The sequence below is a fragment of the Narcine bancroftii genome, chromosome 3, assembly GCF_036971445.1.
Source record: "Narcine bancroftii isolate sNarBan1 chromosome 3, sNarBan1.hap1, whole genome shotgun sequence".
In the NCBI taxonomy this organism is placed as follows: domain Eukaryota; kingdom Metazoa; phylum Chordata; class Chondrichthyes; order Torpediniformes; family Narcinidae; genus Narcine; species Narcine bancroftii.
The window spans coordinates 21437470-21461037 of NC_091471.1; the positions used below are offsets into that span (position 1 = coordinate 21437470).

At 43.3% G+C, this 23568-nt stretch overlaps 1 protein-coding gene across 2 annotated transcripts in view; it reads right to left on the reverse strand.

Annotated features, from left to right (window-relative positions):
• The window catches only part of LOC138756995 (catenin alpha-2), an 835014-nt gene that overhangs the window by 342274 nt on the left and 469172 nt on the right, over positions 1–23568 (reverse strand). The window lies entirely within an intron of this gene.

The following is a 23568-nucleotide window of genomic DNA, read 5'->3' on the forward strand; positions in this document are numbered from 1 at the left end:
ATCCAGATAAGTGAAAGGTGATGCATTTTGGAAGGCTGAATACAAGGTTAATGGTCAGATACTTAACAGTGTGGAGGAACAGAGGAAATTTGGGGTTCAAATCCATACATCTCTCAAGGTTTCCCCCAGGTTCAGTATAGTTAAAAAGGACTATGGGAGGCTGGGCTTCATTAATCAAGAGATTGAGTTCAAGAGTCGGGAGGTCATGTCACAACTCTAAAAATCTCTGGCAAGTATTGCTTTCAGTTCTAGGAAAGATGTGGACGCTAGAGAAGGTGCTGAGGAGATTTACCAGGATGTTGCCTGGTTTGGAAAATAAGTCTTATGAGGCAAGGTTAGCAGAGCTTGGACCTTTCTCTTTGGAACTTTGAAGGATGAGAGGAAACTTAATAGAAGTTTACAAGAATGCCTTGCCAGGAATGACGGTGAAGGCTGAAACATAAGGGGCATTTAAGAGGCTCTTAGACAGGCACATGGACAAAAGAAAAATAGAGGTTATGTGGTAGGAAGAGTTTAGACTTTTTTTGGTAGGAATATACAGGTCGGCACAACATCAAGGGCTGAAGAGTGCGGTAACGTTCTGTGTTCTCTGCAAAAGTAGGTGGACAAGTAGGTAGTGTTGAGGATATAGGGAGGCTGTGAAAGGAATTGGGAGAATGATTAGGACAGATGAAGAGAATGGACAAATGAAATACAATGTTAGAAAGTGTAGGTCATGCACTTCATGAGAAGAAATAAAAGGGCAGACTATTTTCTAAATCGGAAAAAAGCAAAAACTCCCAGATGCAATGGGACCTGGGAGTCTTTGTGCAGGATAGCCTGAAGGTAAACATGCAGGTTGTGTTGCTGGTAAAAAATGCGAATGCCACGCCAGCATTCGTTTCAAGAGGAATGAAATATAAAACAGGGATGTTATGCTGAGGCTTTATAAGGCATTAGTGAGACCTCAATTGAAGTATTGGCTGATGTTAGAGAGGGTTCAGAGGAGGTTCACAAGGATGATTCTCGGAATGAAAGGATGATCATATGAGGAACATTCAATGGCTCTTCGTCTGTACTCAGTGGAATTTAAGCGAATAAGGGGCATCTCATTAAAACATTTTGAATGTTTAAAGGCATGGGCAGAGAATATATATAAAATGTAATTTCCCTTGGACAGAGAGTCTAGGATAAGGGGCCACAACCATTAGATGGAAGGGCATCCGCTGAGAACAGAGATGTGGAGGAATATTATTAGCGAGAGTGCAGTACCTGTGGAATTTGTTGCCACAGATGGTTATTGTGACCATGTCATTGATTGTTTTCAAGGGAGAAATTGATAGTTTCATGATTAACTAGGTCACCAGAGATTATGAAGAGAAGGCCGAGCAGAGGGCCTGAGTGAGAAAATGGATTAGCTCATGATTGAAATGTGACACTGATTCACTGTTTCTGTGCCTGTCATGGTTTTATGGTCTTACATTTCATCCAATTTCATGTCTCGGTCTTTTTTCACCCTTCTTATTGCTTACGTACCCACTTATACACTCAGATTTTGCATTTTATGATACAAGAGTTACTTGACTAAGCAGTTAAATCCCCAGCTTTGCTCCATACGGGACCCAGCAGCAATAATAGCAAAAACAACATTGGACAGTATTCTATTTCTTATGAAAATCTCTATTTATGTAAATGTGTAACATTCAAAACCCACAATTGCATTACTTTGTATCAGATGTTTTAAAACAGTTGTCTTCTATTCTCTAAAAAACCTGCATTGCATTGCCCTTCGTAATGTTTGAGACAAAAACATGAATTTTTTTCCCTTTATTTCCCTGTTTTAAATTTATAATCAAAGAATTCACATGTAATTAAAGTGCATATTCCTGATTTTATTCAAGGTTTTTTTTCTTTCCTATAGACACTGTTTTTCGCTTCATAAGACTGGTGTGCAGTGAAGTGCGATTCACTGATGCTGTGTTATACTGATGGCGGCTCCGCCCCCACCTACCCATATATAACATTGGTTTCCCGCCTAAACTCTGAGCCTCTCTGAAGACCACGTAAGTCCCTACTCACAGTTATATGCTAATAAAAACGTATGTTCTCCCTCCAGTTTTGAGAGCTTTTATTCACGCTACAATTTTATTAGCTTATTCCCTAAACGATGGAAGTGCTACTCAAACCAGGGATGCTGCTGAGAGACCCTCTGTTCCCCGACGCGGCTGAGGAGTTCACATGCTGGCTAGATGGCTTCCATGCCTACTTCAATGTGACCATGAACTCAGGAGATCTGGACTCATTTCGAGGGGAGGAAAAAAAGGGTATGCAGCCATCAGAGACTGCATTACATTGAGGCATTGAAGGGTCGGTACCTGAAGTCACAATACAAGGTCCTAGAGAGGCACCAAACAACTCACTCTACATCGCCAACGGCCAGGAGAGACCAACAATGACTACCTATTGGATCTGTGGACGCTTGGCAAGAAGGGCAGGTACAAATTAGCTACAGGCTACATTCATGAAGAAGAACAGATCTAGGACATTCTAATCACAGGAGTCCACTCAAGGTACATGAGGCAGTGAGTGATCGAGTCGGGTAAGAAGGACCTGGCTAGCCACATTGAACTGGCCAAATAATTGGAACAGGCCAAGCTCAAGAATGACGGCCTCGAAGCTAGTGAGCTTGCTTACCTAGGTGAGCCCTTCCAAGGACCGTCTGTTCCCTCTATCACAGCCCTAATGGCTGCCGCTTCTTGTGGTAGAGGCTGCTCCCACCCTAGGGAGGGTTTTTTTCCACAGCAAGAGCCAGCATCCTTGATCTCGTTGCGTGACTAAAGACTCAGTGTATTCCAGCTGTTGCAAGAAAGGACATTGGGTGAGGGTTTCCCATGTGAGGGAAAGCCTGGGGAAGTCAACGGCCTGCACCGCTCCCAGATCCAACTCCAGCCCCAAGCAGTCTGCCCCGAATTCACCTGAACCCACTTGCTGTCCTATACGCTGGCAGTGAGGAAATGGCGCGCAAAGGCTCGGTGGCCATCTTGCCATGACTCAAATTCAAACTCATAGCCATCATTGTCAGAAGAGGAAGGAGGGCGGCCATCTTACTGCGCCACGAGTTTGACTCCATCTTACCCACGGGCAACCCAGGATGGTGGTGCCCACTCAAGTGAGGAGTATGAAGTCTCTGGAGTCTTAGCCCTTGATATTTCTAGATCAGGACAGACCTCACCAGCTCCTATTCAATTTCAAAAGAAGGTTGGCATTGGGAACTACACTCCCAACCTTGCTCACCACTCCTGGTCAAGTCCTTCTCTGGAAACACGTGAAGAGAAGCAAGACCAATCCCCTGATGGAAAGGGTGAAACTGCTCCATGCCAATCCCACATATGCCTATGTGGAGTACCCAGATGGCAGGGAGGACACCATCTCCATCAGGGACCTGGCACCCACTGGAACAAAGGGTCTGTTGCCTCATGTCCTGAGAGCCATGGAGCTCATTCCAACTACCCCCAGTCATGGGCTCAGGGAATCTTGGTTCAGCAGGAAAGTTCATCCGCCTCCATCGTAGAGCCAGAGACCCAGCCCATCTCTCCTCCCTCACAAGGGGACCAGGAGCAAGGAGCCCCTCTCATGCTTAAAATGCTCCACCAAGATCTCCAGACCCCCAGACTGCTTAAATTTGTAAATAATTGTATATTGTTTTGAATTTATTTTCTGAATCAATGTTCTTTGTTTTCATCCACAGACCCCAAATTCTGCAGGAAGGGGTGAATACAGTGAACTGAGATTCACTGGTGGTGTGTTATACTGATGGCCGGCTCCACTCCCATCTACCCATATATATCCCAGGTTTCTCACCTAAACCCCGAATCCCCTCCCTTATAAGCTAATAAAAGCATATGTTCTCCCTTCAATTGTGTGAGCTTTTATTCACGCTACACGGTGTTATCCCAGTAATTTGGGTATGTTTACTGTACTTTTCTCAAATGAAGACAAATACAAGCTATTCATTTTGATGGGTCAGCCATTTTGGAATTGTCCATTATAATTTCAGATTCTACCACACAGTTTTTCTTGCCACTGCTGATCTTCGTAAATGTGGCAGCTCAGAGAATGATTTTTAACTAATTTTTCATAATTTCCTTCACTTTTATCAATTTATTTTGTCTCCCTTTACTGATTTCTAAAACTAATTTTTAGTCTTATTAATCTTGGTACAATAAAAAAGCCTCTTGCATCAAATATGATTTTTATCTGTCAATATAAATTTTTATGGATCAGTTTTCCAGAAGAGTTTCTATTTCTCAAAATTTGAACCTAAATTCCTTTTAAACCCAGTTATATCATTCACTCGAATGGGTTTCTATGATGTTCATTCAGTCAATAGCAAACCACTCAATAAGGTCTCTGACGTCGACACCCCCCTCCTTCCACCAACTGATATCCATCTATTACCTCTCACCTGATGGCCTGTGCTCCTCTCCCATCTCCCTCAGCCCTCCCGTACATTTTCATTTCAGTGTCTGTCTGATTTTGAGCACTGCCGATAAAGGGCTCAAGCCTCAAAGGATGACTGCTGTTTACTTCCAATGGATGCCATGTAACCTGTTTCTTCACACTTTTGGGTACTAACTCCAATATTGCAGAGATAGATCTATTGCTACACCATCTTTCTTTCTTGTACAACTGTAATTGTGAATATTTATTATCCTATTTTATATATAGGTATACCCCACTTTACTAAACTAGATCCTGTTCCTATGGAACCTTTCGTAAGCCAAAATGGCATAAAGCGAAGAAACAATTACCATTGATTTCAATGGGAAAAATATTTGAGCATTCCCAGACCCAAAAAAATTACATAAAACCTAAAGTTACATTAACATCAGGACCAGTGCCAGACTATTTTACGTCCTAGTCTGAACTGAGCATGGGGGGGGGGGAGGTCAGGGATGGTGCTGACCGGGCTGAGCCGGTGGTAGGGCCGGGGTGTGGGGGTGGGTGGGTTAACCAGGCTGAGCTGGGGGAGAGTGGGATGCTGACTGGGCTGAGTGGTGGATGCAATACCTGACGTGACATTCGACGTGCACTGTGCCACTTCCTCCCTCAGCCTTACCAGACTAATGCATGTTCTCATGATGCAGTGGTGCCGGAACTATTGGAAACTCTCTTCAACAGCGCCCCTCTGAGGTCTGCATCCTAGGTGGCTACCTAGTTGGCCTAATGGTAGTACCAGCGCTGACTAACATTTATTAAAAGCAGGAATGATATGATAAATACATAGCCTATAAATTAGAAATAATGTAAGTGTAGTTAGGCTGAGTCTTCAGAGATTTGGATGGTGGGAGGAACAGGAGACTGGGATGTAGGAGAGAGAGGGAGAGCTGATTGGGATTCATGTGCAACCCTGAGATGCCCTATTACACCCAATTAACTTACAATCCCCAAATGAGCATGCATTTTAGTGTACCGTGTCTGTTACTGCAACACTATTACAGCGCCAGCGACCGGGACCAGGGTTCGAATCCCACACTATCTGTAAAGAGTTTGCACATTCTCCCCTTGTTTGTGTGGGTTTTCCTCAGGGGCTACAGTTTCCTCCTATCCTTCAAAATGTACCGTGGGTTGTAGGTCAAATGGGTGAAAAAGGTTCATGGGCCAAAAGGGCCTGTTACCATGATGTATATCTAAAATTTAAAAAAAATAATTAAATTAAGTAGGTGGCTAATTGGATAAGTACCAATACGCCTGGCATAACAAATACTTACTTTTTAACATGCATATGTTAATGTAGCTTTATCCACTTCCATGCTAAGTTAACATTGTGAACGGGAAATTCTGCCTCAATTACTTATTCTTCTTATATTTAAATATTTACAGCTCCTAATTTGTGTACACTGATCCTATTACATGCTGCTGCTCTGAATTTTATTTTACTACAACAAGATGATTCCAAATTTACTTTCTGATCGCTTTTATGCTGTGCCAAAACTGATTATTTTCTCTCTGACAAGAACCTTGTGCACTTTCAACACAGAGAAGCATAAAGTTCACTAGTTTGTACTCAGTTTAAAAAAAAATAAATTCTTTAAAATGTTTTGCCAACATGATCCTTGGGGAAATAGACCTAAGAACTAGTAAAACATGACTGCTCTGGCATGATCAGAGATCACAAGAATTCACGGTACTGGAAAATACATCCCAGAGAGTTCAAAATAAAGGTTCAAATTAGCAATATAATCGTGTGACACGCATGAGTAGTTATAGATTCACAGATATTATAGAGTTCTCCAGCATCAAAATACGCTCTTTGGCCCATTTTCTCAACGGTAACCAAGTATGCTATTCCATTTGCCTGGATTTGGCCATATTCATTAGAATCTTTCCCATGAATGTATCTGTACAAATGTCTTTTAACTGTTGAAATTGTACCTGCTTCTACAACCATCCCTGATAGCTCATTCCATGTAATCAAAACCTTCTGTGTGAAAAACTTGTTTCTTAGGTCCCCTTAAAAACTTTCCCACTCACCTTAAGCCAAAACCTTCTCGTTGTAGACTCTCTCAAAATAGCAAAATGTCTGTAGCTATCTATCCTCCTCAAAATGTCTACAAGGCCTCTACAAGGTCACCCATCATTATCATTTTCTTCAAGGAGATCAGTCCTAGCCTATGCAATTTCACAACACAACTCAAGCCACAGAACTCATATAAAATTCTTGTGAATCACTCTTTCCAGCTTAATTCTGTCCTTCCTAAGGCAACCAGGTTTGGACACAATACTCCAAGTGTAACCTCACCAACAACTTGTTCAACTGCATCCCAACTCATACATCAGCTGATAGAGGCAAGCATGCCATATACCTTCTTTGCCACTCTGTCTACCTCTGTCACCACTTTCAGGGAATTATGTACTTGTACCCCAAGGCACTACTTAGCAATACCCCAAGGCATTCCCTAGAACTCTATTATTCACTATGTCAATTCTGCCATGGTTTAATTTCCCAAATGCATAAATTCACCGATGAATTCCAACAACTATGTCCTTGCCCACTTTCCAGTTGATCTAGATCTTGCTGTAACCTCAGAGAACCTTCTACATTGTCCACTATATCAAAAATTTTAGGGTCATCTAAAAACTGACTAATTATGCCACAAGTGAAAATGCAATGCTGGAGAAATTTTTTATAGCAAAGAAAAAGAGGCATAACCAATGTTTCAGGCCTGAGCACTTTATCAAAGTATGAGCAAACTGTAGGCAGGTGTCCAAACAAAATGGTGGGGGGTTGGGGGGTGGTGAGGGGCAGGAGCAGTCTGCAGGCAGGAGGTAATAGGTGAATAATGGAGGGAAAGGAAGTGTGGGATGGCTTTGTTAATGGAGAGGGAAGTGGGTGGAGAGCTGTTCATAAGAAGACAGGTAGATGGGGGATTTAGACATACATACAGTATGGTAACAGGTCATTTCGGCCCATGAGTCTGTGCCACCCAATTTACACCCAATTAACCAACCCCCCCCACCCCGTCCCTCCCATATGTTTTGAACGTTGGGAGGAAAACAGAGCCTCTGGGAAAAACCCACGCATATATGGGGAGAACATACAAACTCCTTACAGACAGTGCCAGATTTGAAGCCTGGTCACGATTGCTGGTATTGCACTAACCACTACGCCAACCCTGCCGCCCAAAGGAGAGTGAGAACAGGAGTAGGCTACTACATTCAAACAATAAAAGATAGAGAACTTACCCACTCCTCACCACATTTTACAGCAACTCTCTACTATGACCCTCTGCCTCCTATCACCAAGCTAATTTTGTTATCAAATTTGGTGTCCCACAATGGATTTCATGTTATCTAACATTGTGGACTGGCCTACCATGAGGAACCTTGTCAAAAACCTTGCTAATGGTCATGTGGTCAATGTCTACCTGACAACATTTTTAACATTTCCTACTTTTATTTTAATTTTGGACCTTGTAGTTACAGTCATAGAAAGATAATGGGTGGAAACAGACCCTTTCACCTACCAAATAGACACTGACCATTTAAAATTTCTTTGCTAACACAATTTTCTTTCCCTTTTCTGGATGTACCAACTCATTACAGAGAGTGCAGGATTTGAATCCTGGTCCCAATCGCTGGCACTGTAATGGCATTGCACTAACCGCTATGCCAACCGTGCTGCCATCTTGGGAACAGACCTCCTTAATTACTGCATTTTAAAATAAAAACACCATCAGCCACTTTAACAGACAGTTTTAAGTTTGTACTGAGTCTTTGGCATCAGGATCGAACAGTAGGACCCTGCAGTGTCCTCTACTCCCTGCTCTCCAGGGTTCAATGACCTCAATATTGTGTGAATCACGAAAGTCTGCAGACGCAGCGTAAAACCACACAGAAATGCTGGACAAAATCAGACAGACTCACAGCAACCACAGGAGGTAAAGATGTATCACCGATGTTTGGGTCCTGATTCTGATTCCATTCACTTCTGCCCCCATTTTGTCACTGGATTTTTCTGCCTCTCATTCAGGGAGGGTTGGTGCCAGAATGAATGTTTAAGGGGGGCATTAATGTGTTGGGGCACAGTGGAACACTCATAAGGGACCTAACTGTTGTGCGGGGTGGGATTGGTTGCTATTGGATGTTTGCCGAGATCTACATTTTGGGACTATTAGATGCTGGGACCTACCTGTCGATGAACAGTAACATCATCTGATGTAGGGGATGAGGGCACTGCTTTTATTACGTCAAGCATCAGATACTTGGAGCACACTAATGACACGGCGGGGGGGGGGGGTAGAGCCGCTAGCGTGTGTCATACTAGACGCTAGTGATGCAGAAGGGGGTGGGGACGGGACTGAGGGTGAGTGATGACTGTGACCATATGGAGGGGGTACAGCATCTCGTTTGATGGAGAAATGCCTGCAGATATCCCTCCCCCTTGACGCCGACCCTGCTCTTATCCTCCTCCCGTTCAATTGCATCTGCTTTCTCTTGATACCACCCTTGTCACATGCTCTTATTAGCAGATTCAAGCACTAACATCCTTTTGACTTCCAATTGCCCAGGATGGCATCTTTTCCTCTAACTGCCCTCTCTCTTTGTCCATCAGGCTATACCACTCCCTGGTACACCAATCCCATTTGCCCTGGTCTTCTCTCTCTGCATTTTCTGTCTTGATGAAGGGCTCCAGCCCAAAATGTTTCTCTGAGTGATGTTGCTCAATCCGCTTATTTCCTCCAGCAAATTGAGCTTAGCCTCCGAATCGTGCATCTGCAATCTCCTGTGTGGCTCCATTAAAATTTATGTGTACGCTTTAATTTTTTTAAATGATTGTGATACCTGACTGAGAACATTGAATATCTATAAAAACCATTCTTTGGAAACAGCAATTAAAATATCAATGCAAATTACATTTTCAAGTTATAATTAGTATTTTGATGGAGCACATGGCAGAACATTTGCCATTCTTCACTGTCAGCTTTTAATCCTTCTGTCATTTCAAAAGGGCAAAATAGAGCTGATTTCACAAAAGCAACAACACATAACTGAAGGGTTTACCTCAAAAGATTTGTGAACAAATATTTGCAGAAACACAAAAAGCAGAATCAGACCATCAAGCCTGATTTCAGTAACATCGTCATTAATTCGATACTTTCACATCTACCTTCCTTTACATAACTTGATCAAGTAAAGCAGCCTCTCAGACAATGTTCTGAACAATGAATTTTCACCCCTAAATGCCAATAACCCTGAGCGCAAAGCCCCCCCAAAAGGTAGTGAACACAGCCCAGGACATCACAGGCAAAATTCTCCCCACTCTCAAGAACTTCTACAGGGAACACTGTCATCAGAGAGCAGCATCAATCATCAAGGATCAGCACACGCTCTTTTCTCACTGCTGCCATCAGGAAAGAGGTGTAGGTACCACAAGACTCGCACCACCAGGTTTAGGAACAGTTGCTACCCCTCTACTATCAGACTCCTCAACAACAAACTCATTCAGGTCTTGTTTAAGGACTCGGGCACTTTATTGATTTTTTAAAAAAAATATTCTCTCTGTATTGCACAGTTTGTTTACATTTCTTTATCTGTTTACATTTCTTTACGTATGTACATTGTGTACAGTTCATTTTTTTGCATTATCAATAAGAGGAAGGCCTTGCCTTCAGGGAAAAAGAATCTCAGGGTTATATGTGATTTTAATGTATGCTGACAATAAGTAAAAACACAATGCTGGAGAAACTCAACAGGTCAAACAGGGTCCTTTAAATTGCAAAGGTAAAAATACATAACTGATGATTCAGACCTGAGCCCATCATCAATACCCATCATCAATACCTTGGTGAAGGCCTCAGCCTGAAATGTTGGAGTATCTCTAGCATTGGGTTTTTACTTCAATCACAGCAGTGTCCTCAGATTTTCAGGTTTTACTTAAGCAAATGTTTATTCTAACTTCAATTTGCTAATTCGTTGATGACAAATTAACAATGACCCCGAGAAGTGTTGAGAATGCTTCCTTTTGTGGGAAATTTTCAAATTTGGGGTCACGGTTTAAAAATAAGTGGTCACTCATAAAACACTAAGATGAGGCACTTATATTTCTCTCAGATTTATGTCTTCTTCAAAAGATGGTGGAAGCAGACAGTTTTAATATTTTCAAGTCAGCAAACTAAAGATTACTGTATGAAAATGGCAATGGGAAGCTGAGATCAACTATGAATTTCATTGTTGGTGTTATCAGATTTTTCAATGGACCTCTTATTGGTAAAAGATACCTTTGCATTGTTTAACTGTACTTTTCTCCATACCCTCTATTGAGGTAGACCAAAAATATGCAATCACTTTCCAATAATCAAAGAGAGAGAGAGAGAGAGAAAGAGAGAGAGAGAGAGAGAGAGAGAGAGAGAGAGAGATGTAAACAGGTTATGGAAAGATGTAAAAAAAATAGGATTGTCATAAGGGAGAGTTTAATTTCTCAATTTTTGATTGTGCCAAAGATTTGGAAGAGGCAGAATATTTTTAGTGCATCCAAGGTTTCTTGAGTCAGAATGCAGATCGCCCAACAAGGGAAAACGCTATACAAAACCTTGTACAAGGAAATAAACCTCGCCAGGTGATCACAGTTTCAATAGGAGATCATTTTGGGAATAATGATTACAATTCCTTAAGTTTCAAGACAGTTATGAATGAGGATGGAGTTTGAGGGGTAAGTACCATAATGGGCGAGGGCAAACTATGACATTGTTAGACAGGAGCTAAGGGGAGTTAGCTGAATCACCAAGTCCACAACTGACATGTGAAATTGTTTAAAGTTCCAGCCTATTAGAAACCAGGACTAGCATGTTCCAGTAAAGAAGAAGGACAGTGATTGCAAGATACAAGTATCTTGTTGAGAGAGGTCATGAATTTAGTCAAAACGAAAATGGAAGCATTTATGAAGTTTAGAAAGCTAAAATAAGAAACTTGTGGAATCCAAAGATTGCAGGAAAGAGCTCAAGCAAGGCATTAGGAAGGCCAAAAGGGACCATGAAAGATCTTGGTAAGTGAATAAAACATAATCCCCAATAAATTGGGGATTACTTTCAAAACAAGAGAATTGATGGGTCACTCAAGAAAATGAAAGAAAGTGAAAGTAGTCTTAGTGCATTTTAAGATCAAGAAAGACATGGTGCTGGGTCTTTTGAAGAGCATCATGTTGGATAAGTCCCTGGGGGTTGATGGAATGTTTCACAAGTTATTAAAGATGCAAGTGAGGAGATTGCTGGGGTCTTGACAAAGATCTGTGTACCCTCACTAGCAACAAGTGAGATCTTGGAGGACTGGAGAGCAGCCAATGTTTTTTCTTTGTTCAAGAATGGAAATAGGGATAATCTCAAAATGATTGGAGATGTTACTTAGGGAGAGGTTTTTAGTGCATTTGGAAAGGTTATAGCAATCAGCAATGAATTTTTTTTTTATGAGGTGATGGAGAGGATTCCTGAGGGTAGGTCAAGGAATGTTGCTTGCATGAACCTCAGTGAAGCATTTGTAAAGGCCCCTAATGTTCAGCTGATCCAGAAGGGGAAGAAGATGGATATACTTGGGTTGTTTGCTCTAGGTCATTAGAGGCTGAGGAGAAATCAAGTAGAATTTTATACAATTATGAGAGTTAGAGATAAGGTAAACCGAGTCCCAGCTGCGCTGGGTGGGTCACGTCTCCAGAATGGAGGACCATCGCCTTCCCAAGATCGTGTTATATGGCGAGCTCTCCACTGGCCACCGTGACAGAGGTGCACCAAAGAAAAGGTACAAGGACTGCCTAAAGAAATCTCTTGGTGTCTGCCACATTGACCACCGCCAGTGGGCTGATATCGCCTCAAACCGTGCATCTTGGCGCCTCACAGTTTGGCGGGCAGCAACCTCCTTTGAAGAAGACCGCAGAGCCCACCTCACTGACAAAAGGCAAAGGAGGAAAAACCCAACACCCAACCCCAATCCACCAATTTTCCCTTGCAACCGCTGCAACCGTGCCTGCCTGTCCCGCATCGGACTTGTCAGCCACAAACAAGCCTGCAGCTGACGTGGACATTTACCCCTTCCATAAATCTTCATCCGCGAAGCCAAGCCAAAGAAACCGACAGAATCTTTTTCCCCAGGGTAAAATGTCACATGCTAGAGGACAGGTGAAGGGAGAAAATTTCAAGTAAATGTGTGAGGGAGATTTATTACAGAGATGTGCTTGGAATGGGCAGCCTGGGTTTACTGATGTGTTTAAAAGGCACTTGAATATGTAGGGAATAGAGGGATATGTGTTATGTGGAAGCAGTGGAGTTTTAGTGAAATGTGGGCATCATGTTTGATGCAGACAATGTGGGCTGAAGGATCTGTTCCTGTGCTATACCGTTCTATAATCCATGTTCCATGAGTGGCCACCTCCTGTTCTTAATTTAAAGATTCATTTTCCTCTATCAGACTTGTCATAATCAACACACAATGGAGACAAACTGTGCCTTGACGTTAATAGTGGAATATTACGTGATTTGAGTCAAAATACATTATTACTTCATGTCGTGTTGCCATGAAAGCAAATGAAATACTTTTCTGATGATTTTCCTTTATGAATAAAGAAAAGGTTTAGTGTGTACTTTCTTTGGTAGAAAGCAAAGATTCAAGTAAAAATTTATTGACACACAATTTTCTTGCAGGCTTTGAAATGGACTGAAAGTCTAATAATTCACTCAGACGTGCCATGTATTATATAACCTTGTTATCTTCAGCTGCAGTTTAAAAGTGATGACTGATGTGACAGTATTATAACTCAGCAGGTGTATTATGCAGTGAAATGTAAAATAATGAAAAAATGGAAGACAAATTAATGGGAGAGCTGGAGGATTAGCGGCGATGGGAAGGATAATGGACCTTAGTGAGTTAAATCCAGCCATGACTGATACACATCAAGTACTTGAACCCAGACAAGGCCACGCCATGGGGTACTGTTCATGCACTTCCTCTCACTTATACCTCTTGGAAAAGGAGCAATCAACAAAAACGAAAAAAAAAAGACAAAACCAATTCAACTCATCTCTGGAGTACTCTGAATTGACATCATTTTCACAATTATCTTGGATTTTAGTCACTGCAATTGTAAACATCCTATTCTCTTTGTACCTTGACAAGTTCCCTATTAGAGGAATAAGTTCTTCATACTGATAAGTCTCAGGAGTTTGCTTAGCTGGGTGAAAAAGCTAAGTGGAATAAAAAGATTGCTTCCACTTGTGGATGAAGCAAACACTTTGATAGCTGAGCATGGCAAAGGTAAAAAAAAATCATCTTCCATCCCTGCCATAATCTGTATCCTTGCTAGTGATTTGCTCTCATGAGCCACTGTCTCCTACTGTATCAGAATGACCACAATTTTACATTTGAGTTGGCCCAACTTGTAACCCCATATTGCCTCCATCTTAATCTCAGCCTGCCGGTCAGTGCAGCGTAGCTCCATATCTCTGGAACCTTCAGAGGTCAACAGCTCTTCAGCACAGGCATGGATATGGACGACCTTCCTTCAACTCATCTAAAAACTTCTTACATCTCAGAACCATGCCTATTAACCTCACTCATTTTGAGCACCATTCTTTGAATATTGTCAAATGTCAAACTGGAGTTGTTACCACAACTTAGTTCATCACACGACTCCCTCCCTCCCCTCCTTCAATTCATTTCCTTCTTCCCTCTGATTCAAAAAAGTACCCAAAAAAGGACTCAAGGCACCCTGCCCACACTTTTTTCACCCTCCTCTTGTCAGGAAGAAGTTTCACAAGTGTGAGATCACACACCACAGTCCGTTTCTTTCCCGTGAGAAGCTTAAGACTTTCTCGGAGCTGCTTCGTCATTCAGTATGATCTTGACGACCCTCGAATTTCACATCTATTTCCACCTGATCACCATATCCTCAGGTTCCTCCAGTGTCTAAAAATCTATCGTAAAGCTCTTCCTCAGGGCACATAGATATCAAATCATTGTGTGCTTTGAATGTGTACGATGATTGGGTGTCTACATTGCCTAAGGTGGTTGTTTTACACCAAAGAATATCTCTCCTGTTATCTTCAAAATCTTGCACGTCCCTTTCATTTCTCTAGTTTCCAATGAGGACTGGTCAATTTACTCACACTAGAATTCTGTCATCCTTCACTGATTCTAAGCCAAATATTTTTTTTTAAATACTGAGACTGAATCTGCACACAGTACTCCAAATAAAATTTCTGGCAGGCTTCTAACCATTTTGCCACAATAGCCAATATCTATTTTCTTTTCTAAATGCCTGCTATATTTACTTTGGACATCTTGGGAATCAGCAAAGCAAGAACTCTCTGGACACCAAACAGCTTTGTATTGCCAAAACAAATTCTGTGATTCTAATGTTTTTTTCCTGTCAATATAAGGAGGCTCATATTTTCCTATTATAGTCCATCTTCTGCAATCTTATCTGTTAACACAATCTGTCAATATCCATTTTCATATTGTTGCTTAGATTGGATGCAAATCAGATGTTCTAGTTATCATAACTGAGGGAATGAGTGACTGCTGGGAAATTGGACTGGGCACCTCACCTTTACATGTCTGACATTTGCCCAGTGCAGCACCTATTTTTGAATTAGCCAATAGAAATTGGTGGCTAAGCCCAACACTTTACTTCAAGGTTAAAAGAACAAAGACTGCATCAAACTGGCAGAAACACAGATCAATGGATCCTGTGGGTTAATGGACGCTTTGACTATTGCTTCGCCTTTATCTATGAAGATCATTGATAATGATCATAACATCCAACATTATGCACCTCTATGTAAGAGGGGTGGGAGATTGTAGAGGCATTGGAACTGATTTTCCAGAAATCCTAGACTCTGGCATGGTTCTGGAGCACACATGTCAAACTCTGGCCTGCTGGCTAAATTTGACACGTGATATAATAATATTTGGCCCGCAAGATCATATAAAAAATGTATTAGAGGTGGCCCGCTGGCCGCCGCGCCAGTATAGCGCATGCACAGTAACTGCTGTGTCCCAGGGTGAGAGAGAGAGAGAGAAAAATCCTGATCCTTTAAAAGTAGTGGTGGGTGGTTTTATAAACACGCTGTCATGACCCCCCCGCCCACCCCCCCACCGCAGCGCGGCCTGGCCGGTGTCAGGGGAAGCCAAGGCCGCTTCTCAGCGCCCGGAACCCCAGTGACACAGCGTTTCTTGGAGCTGCAGATGGAGTCGGGATGCCGGAGGGAAGATTGGGGCTCCCCGCCGGGCGATGGGGGCGCCTTCCCACCGGACCAGCGGCGGGTGCCCGGAGTACATGTGAAGAGCGAGGCTGGTCGGGCGGGTAGGGTGGAACCCCCCGCCAATCTCGGGAGTGGCGTGGGCTGGTTCGGGATTAGCCGCGCTCACCTGCTCCTCCACCGCTGACCGGGATCCCAGCACAGTCCTGAGCGCAGAGACTGACCTGGAAAGGTCCTGGGACACCGGCACGGAAAGAAAAGAGGGTCCGGGAGAAATTCAGCAAGTCAAGGGGGTCCAAGAGAAACTCAGCAGGTCAAGGGAGGTCCGGGAGAAACTCAGCAGGTCAAAGGGGGATCCGGGAGAAACTCAGCAGGTCAAAGGGGAGGGGTCCAGGAGAAACTCAGCAGGTCAAGGGAGGTCCGGGAGAAACTCAGCAGGTCAAGGGGGATCTGGGAGAAACTCAGCAGGTCAAATGGGGATCCGGGAGAAACTCAGCAGGTCAAAGGGGGATCCGGGAGAAACTCAGCAGGTCAAAGGGGAGGGGTCCAGGAGAAACTCAGAAGGTCAAAGGGGAGGGGTCCAGGAGAAACTCAGAAGGTCAAGGGGAGGGGGTTCGGGAGAAACTCAGCAGGTCAAGGGAGGTCCGAGAGAAACTCAGCAGGTCAAGGGGGAGGGGTCCGGGAGAAACTCAGAAGGTCAAGGGGAGGGGGTCCGGGAGAAACTCAGCAGGTCAAGGGAGGTCCGGGAGAAACTCAGCAGGTCAAGGGGGATCTGGGAGAAACTCAGCAGGTCAAAGGGGGATCCGGGAGAAACTCAGCAGGTCAAAGGGGGATCCGGGAGAAACTCAGCAGGTCAAAGGGGAGGGGTCCAGGAGAAACTCAGAAGGTCAAGGGGAGGGGGTCTGGGAGAAACTCAGCAAGTCAAGGGAGGTCTGGGAGAAACTCAGCAGGTCAAAGGGGGGTCCAAGAGAAACTCAGCAGGTCAAGGGGGAGGGGTCCGGGAGAAACTCAGAAGGTCAAGGGGAGGGGGTCCGGGAGAAACTCAGCAGGTCAAGGGGGGTCCGGGAGAAACTCAGCAGGTCAAGGGAGGTCCGGGAAAAACTCAGCAGGTCAAGGGGGATCCGGGAGAAACTCAGCAGGTCAAGGGGGATCCGGGAGAAACTCAGCAGGTCAAATGGGGATCCGGGAGAAACTCAGCAGGTCAAAGGGGGATCCGGGAGAAACTCAGCAGGTCAAAGCGGGGTCTGAGAGAAACTCAGCAGGTCAAGGGGAGGGGTCCAGGAGAAACCCAGAAGGTCAAGGGGAGGGGACTGGGAGAAACTCGGCAGGTCAAGGGGGGTCCGGGAGAAACTCAGCAGGTCAAGGGAGGTCCGGGAGAAACTCAGCAGGTCAAGGGGGGTCCTGGAGAAACTCAGTAGGTCAAGGGGGGTCTGGGAGAAACTCAGCAGGTCAAAGGGGGAGGGGTCCGGGAGAAACTCAGAAGGTCAAGGGGAGGGGGTCCGGGAGAAACTCAGCAGGTCAAGGGGGGTCCGGGAGAAACTCAGCAGGTCAAAGGGGGATCCGGGAGAAACTCAGCAGGTCAAAGGGGGATCCGGGAGAAACTCAGCAGGTCAAAGCGGGGTCTGAGAGAAACTCCGCAGGTCAAGGGAGGTCCGGGAGAAACTCAGCAGGTCAAGAGGGGTCCGGGAGAAACTCAGCAGGTCAAGGGGGGTCCGGGAGAAACTCAGCAGGTCAATGGGGGTCCGGGAGAAACTCAGTAGGTCAAGGGGGGTCCGGGAGAAACTCAGCAGGTCAAAGGGGGAGGGGTCCGGGAGAAACTCAGAAGGTCAAGGGGAGGTTGTCTGGGAGAAACTCAGCAGGTCAAGGGGGTTCTGGGAGAAACTCAGCAGGTCAAGGGAGGTCCGGGAGAAACTCAGCAGGTCAAAGCGGGGTCTGAGAGAAACTCCGCAGGTCAAGGGAGGTCCGGGAGAAACTCAGCAGGTCAAGAGGGGTCCGGGAGAAACTCAGCAGGACAAGGGGGGTCCGGGATAAACTTAGCAGTTCAAGGGGGGTCCGGGAGAAACTCAGGAGCTCAAGGTGGGTCCGGCAGAAACTCAGCAGGTCAAGGGGGGTCCGGGAGAAACTCAGCAGGTCAAGAGGGGTCCGGCAGAAACTCAGCAGGTCAAGTGGGGTCCGGCAGAAACTCAGGGGGGGCCTGACCTCGCCAGGACCGTTGCCCACTCCCTCTCCCTGCCGCAGGCCGACCCATGACTCCAGGTGACGGGGCCGCTGATCTGCTGAGATGCTGCCCTGCAGCGAGAGCCGATGCCCCCGCACTGTCATTGTCCAACCCGATCGCCCGCAAACCCCGCCCTCCCGCACACAGGCCTGAGTAAGTATTATGAACTTTAATCTCAGGATAAAACGATCTTCCAATAGTTTCATGTTACAATGATAAATATATTCCTGGTTAAAAATGGTTCTGCACCTGGATACAAGCTCATTAGGCATAAAACTTGAAAAGTGTGTAAATCAAAGGATATCTGTACCAATGGAAAAAGGGCATGGCAAATAACCCTGCTAGAGTTCATGCCCACAATCAGCCACCCATTTGATTGTTTCAGGAATCATGTTATTCTCCCAAATTCTCAATAGCCCTCAGATTTTACTATTCGAAATATTTTATTTCTCATTTGTTAATGCTTCTGGAAAGAGTTTATCCAAAACTATTATTAAACATTTATTTTAATAAGAAAAAGTTTAACATTACATATGTTGAAAGAAGAGAAAACATGCAGATGTTGTTGAAAATTTTCAATAAATATTTAGTTCGGCCCTCGACTTAGTCCAAGTTTTTAATTTTGGCCCTCCGTGAATTTGAGTTTGACACCCCTGTTCTGGAGGATTGGAAGGTTACAAATGTAGTTCTGCTGTTTAAGAAGGGAGGGAGGCAGAATAAAGGAAAATATAGGCCTATTAGTCTGATGTTAATAGTTGGAAAGTTATTGGAGTCGATCCTCAAGGATGAGATTATGAAATACCTTGAGGTGCATGGTGAAAGCCAGCATGGTTTCATGAAGGGAAGATGCTACCTGATCAGCATATTGGAATTTTTTGAAAGATCTCAAGTAGCATGGTCAACATGTGGATGTTGTGTATTTGGATTTTCAAAAGGCCTTTGATAAGAGGCTGCTTAATAAGATGGAATTACAAGAAAGATATTAGATTGGGTGGAGCATTGGCTAATAGGTAGAAAGGAAAGGGTGTAAATAAAGGGATCATTTTCTGGTTGATTGTCAGTAACTAGTGGTGTTCTGCAGAGGTCGATATTGTGGCCATTTCTTTATTGAAGATTTCGATCATGGATTGAATGTTTTTTTTTTAACTAAGTTTGCAGATGATACCAAGATAGGTGGTGGAGTAGAAAGCGTTGAAGAAACTGAAAGGTGGCAGAGAGACTTGGACGGCTTGGGAGAATTGGGAAAGAAATGACAGATGAGATACAATGTTGAGAAATGTGCAGTTGTACATTTTAGAAGAGGAAATAAACAGGAAGATTATTATTTGGATGAGGAAAAAAATTCAAAATTCGGAAGTGCAAAGGGACTTGGGGGTCCTCGTGCAGGATAACCTAAAGGTTAACCACCAGGTTGGATCAGCAGTGAAGAAATGAATGCTATGTTGGCATTCATTTCAAAAGGAATAGTGTATAAGAGTAAAGAGGTGTTGATGAGGCTCTATGGGACATTGGGGGATCTCATTTGGAGTACTATGTGCTCCCAAATGAGTTTTTGGCCCCTTATCTTAGAAGGGATGTAATAATGTTGGAGAGAGTTGTGATAGTACAGATCTATCACCAATGTATATAGTGTATATCGTTACAGTATCTAGACTTTGCTTACAGTGATTGGGTGAGAGCTAAGCCACGCCTACTCTCTGGGCCTTAAAGGGTTGTGTCCCTAGCCAGGTCGGATCATTCCGGACTGGTCAGCCACCTGTGAAGAGCTCCTGTCTTTTGCTAATAAAAGCCTTGGTTTGGATCAACAAATCTTTGATTCTTTCGATGAGCTCTACAAGAGTACAGAGAAGATTTACCAGGATGATGTCTGGAATGCAAGGGCTAATGTATAAGAACTTTTAGCGGCTCTTGTAGTCATTTGAGTATAGAAAAATGAGTGGCGATGTCATAGAGACATTTCAAATACTAAAAGGATTGAACAGAGTAGATGTGAATAAGATGTTTCCCTTGGTGGGTGAAACAAGGACAAGAGGGCACAGTCTTAGAATTATAAGGTACCCATTTAAAACAGAGATGAGGAGAAATTTCTTGCCAGAGGGTCATGGATTTGTGGAATTCATTGCCACATACAACTGTGGAGGCCTGATCATTGGGGGAGTTTGAGGAGGAAATTGATAGATATCTCTTTAGTCAAGGTATAAAGGGATATAGGGAAAAGGCCTGAATTTAAAACTAGAAGTGAGAACAATTTATCTCAGCGTGGATTTTTGGGGAAGACTCGATAGACCGAAAGTCCTACTTTGTCTTGTGATCTTGTGATCATGGCGCCATGTAACTTGCTTTGGGTCATCCAGTCACAAAGGACAGCATCATGTCCATCCTCTCCATTTTATCTTTCACTGAAGGCAGATTTTACACTACCGTGCTATGGATGCAATGGAGAGTGAACTCTAATAGCTGTCTCATTTTTCAATGGCCCATGTGATAATTCCATGGCAGGTGCAAGTTCTGAAGGATGCTGGGGTCCAGAAGTCTACAGACAACTGTTACAGCATGATTATTCCAGATTTAAACTTTAATTGCAACATTTTCCTGGATATTTCCCAGATATTTCACCATTTAGAATATAGATGGTGCAGACCCTTCAGTCCATAGCATACTTCACAACAATCTAATCCTTTCCTACCTCACCCCATAACTCTCTATTTTCCTTACATTCATGTGCCTATCAAAGAGTCTTTTAAATATCTTTATTTTACTATCCTCCATCACCCCCGGCTATGTATTTCAGGTACCTGCCATTCTATATGTGAAAAACGTACCTCTTTCCTCCATTCACCTTAAGCAGATGTCCTCTGGTATTTTTGCCCTGGGATAAAGTTCCTGGCTGTCCACCCTACCTAAGCCCCTCATAATCTTATATCATCTTGGCTTGGCTTTACGGACCAAAATTGTAGACATGGGCATGTCCTTCAAGCCTGCACAATGGATTTTTTAGGTGGAGTGCAGTGTGCACAGAACTGGCCCCACCCTTTACACCTGGGGTTTGTCATGGCCTAATACTCTGGGATGGAGACAGCCAGGTCCTCGCGCATTGGTGGTATGTAAGATTGTCCTTCTCCTAGATGGATGGCCTGAGAAGGCTAATGAGCCCCTTCTGTCTCGGTTTGAAATCAGAGTTTCCCTTCTCTTAGGCTGGCTGCCAACTAAGGCTTATAAATCTTGATTGAATCACCTCTTATTCTTTGTCACTCCAAAGAGAAAAGCCTTAGCTCTGTCAACCTTCCTTTAAAAAAAACATGTTCTCCAATTCAAGCAACATCCTGGTATCTTGGTAAATCTCCACATCTTTCCTGTAATGAAGCAACCAGAACTGAAGCCAATACTTCAAGTGTGGTTTAACCAGAGTTTTATAGAGCTGCAACATTACCTCAAGGCTCTTGAACTCAATTCCCCCAACCAATGAAGGCCAATATACCACATGCTTTCTTAACCACCCTATCAACTTGCATGGAACCCTGAAGGGATCTATCGACTTAGAACCCAAGATCGCTCTTTTCTTACACACTGTTAAAAAATTAAGAATTTCTTCTTTAACATTTTGCCATATAATCATTTGGTGCATGAACAAAGAAAAAGGGTGAACTCCAATGTCTTCATCTATTTATTCTGCTTACAAATAGTGTTATATCATCAGATAGGAGAGAAAATGTGTATTTTCATATACTCTTTGGAATTCTTTGCCCCAGTGAGCTGAGTTTATGAGTAGATTCATGACTAAGATAGTTTTGTTGGTAGTAAATCTGCAAATGTAGAATGCACAAAAAGCGCTGGAGAAACTCAGCAGGAGATGAGGCATCCATAGGATGTAAAAAGTCACCAATATTTTGGGCTTGAGTCCTTTGTCAGGATAGTTCTGTGCATTTTAGGCAACCAGCATGTAATACGGATATTTACTGAATGCAGAGAAGGATAAAATGTCTCACTTCCCACTCTTAGACTCAATTAAATCACTACTATATTCTAAAAGCTGTGAATAATCTGTCTTAAGTCACTGCAGACGAATTTTAGTAAATACGTAGATTTATTTTCTGTTTCACAAATTTTAAAATAATACTTTTTGTGCCTTCATGGGGACAAACCAGTCCTTTCTGAACCTTCTCAAAAGTGATTCCAATTGAATGTGAGGACCAGAAACTCACAACATTAATTCATTAAATCCTCAGAATGTAGCGAGATTTTGATTTCACCTTTTTAAATAATGTTTTTACACATTGAGGATATTGCCGGGTTGACCTGCATTTATCACCCATCCCAAATTGCCTTTAAGAATGTGATGGCAGTCAACTGCTTTCTTCAGTGATATCTGGTCAAGATACCCCATATACTATTAAATAGAGACCTCGAGGATTTAGACTGAGCAACAATGAAGGAATAGAGGTAGGAAGGAAAGTGTGCAGCTCAGAAGGAACCTGCAGGTGGTGGTGTTCCTTGCAATTATTGTTCTTAGTGAAAAAGGGTGTGAGTTTGACAGGAGTGTGGGAAAGCCTTTGTGGAGTCTATAGTGTGGATGATCGACACTGCAGCCTTTGGGAAATGAAGAGAGTGAATGTTTACCCTGGTGGTTAGGGTGAGTGGGTTGCCTTGACCTGGATGAAATCAAATATCTTCAGTGTTGTTAGAGCTACCCTTGAACCAACTGCTGTTGTAAAAAGACATAGAGGTGTTGTAAGATGAGCCACACATCTGCCCCTAACTTGTTCATGCAGTTATATTATCCATATAGCTAATCCAGTAAACATTTCCATTTATTTGTGTACACCTGGATTTTGATGGAGCATTGGAATTCAGCAGTGGGAATATTACTACATATCAAAGATTAAAATAATTTTTGGAGATGATCCATTTCTGGTACTTGAGTGACAGACACTCTTTGCCATTTATCACTCTGCCTGGATTTGTTCAGGCCTTGCTGAATGCAAGTATGGGCTGCTTCATTTTCTGAGGAAATGGCAATGGAATTGTAGTGAATCTCATTAATTCTAACTTTACGATAGTCATCGTTGAAGCAATTGAGCATGACTGGGACTACACCACCACCTTGAGGAACTCCTGCAATGATGTCCTGGGGTTGGATGATTGATTCCCAATAACCAACACCCTCATGTGAGTTATGACTGCAGCCAGTAGGGAGATTTCAACTTGAATTCCATTGAGTTCAGTCCATCAGTGTTCCTCAGAGACAAAATGCTGATTTAATATAGAGAGCAGCCACACTCGCCTCACATGTCTAGAATTCAAAATATGTTGGAAGCCAATGCAGGAGACCGCAGAGAGAAAAAAAGATAACAGAAGCCTTAGACATAAAGGACTGCAGATGCAGGAATCTGGAGGTTGAGCCTTGCTGAAGTCAATATCCATTCAAAATTCCAGTCATATTTTGCAGATTATAATGAAAACAAGTAAAATGCAGCAATAAAGCCTCAGACATTACTTATTGGGTTGAGGCTTTATTTGTTTGTTGTAAAATATGTGACTAAGTTAAACATATTAGCAGATCTCCTGTCAAAGCATTTTAACATATCTTGGTAAGACCATATTAGAATCTCCTTCTATGTCAACTTC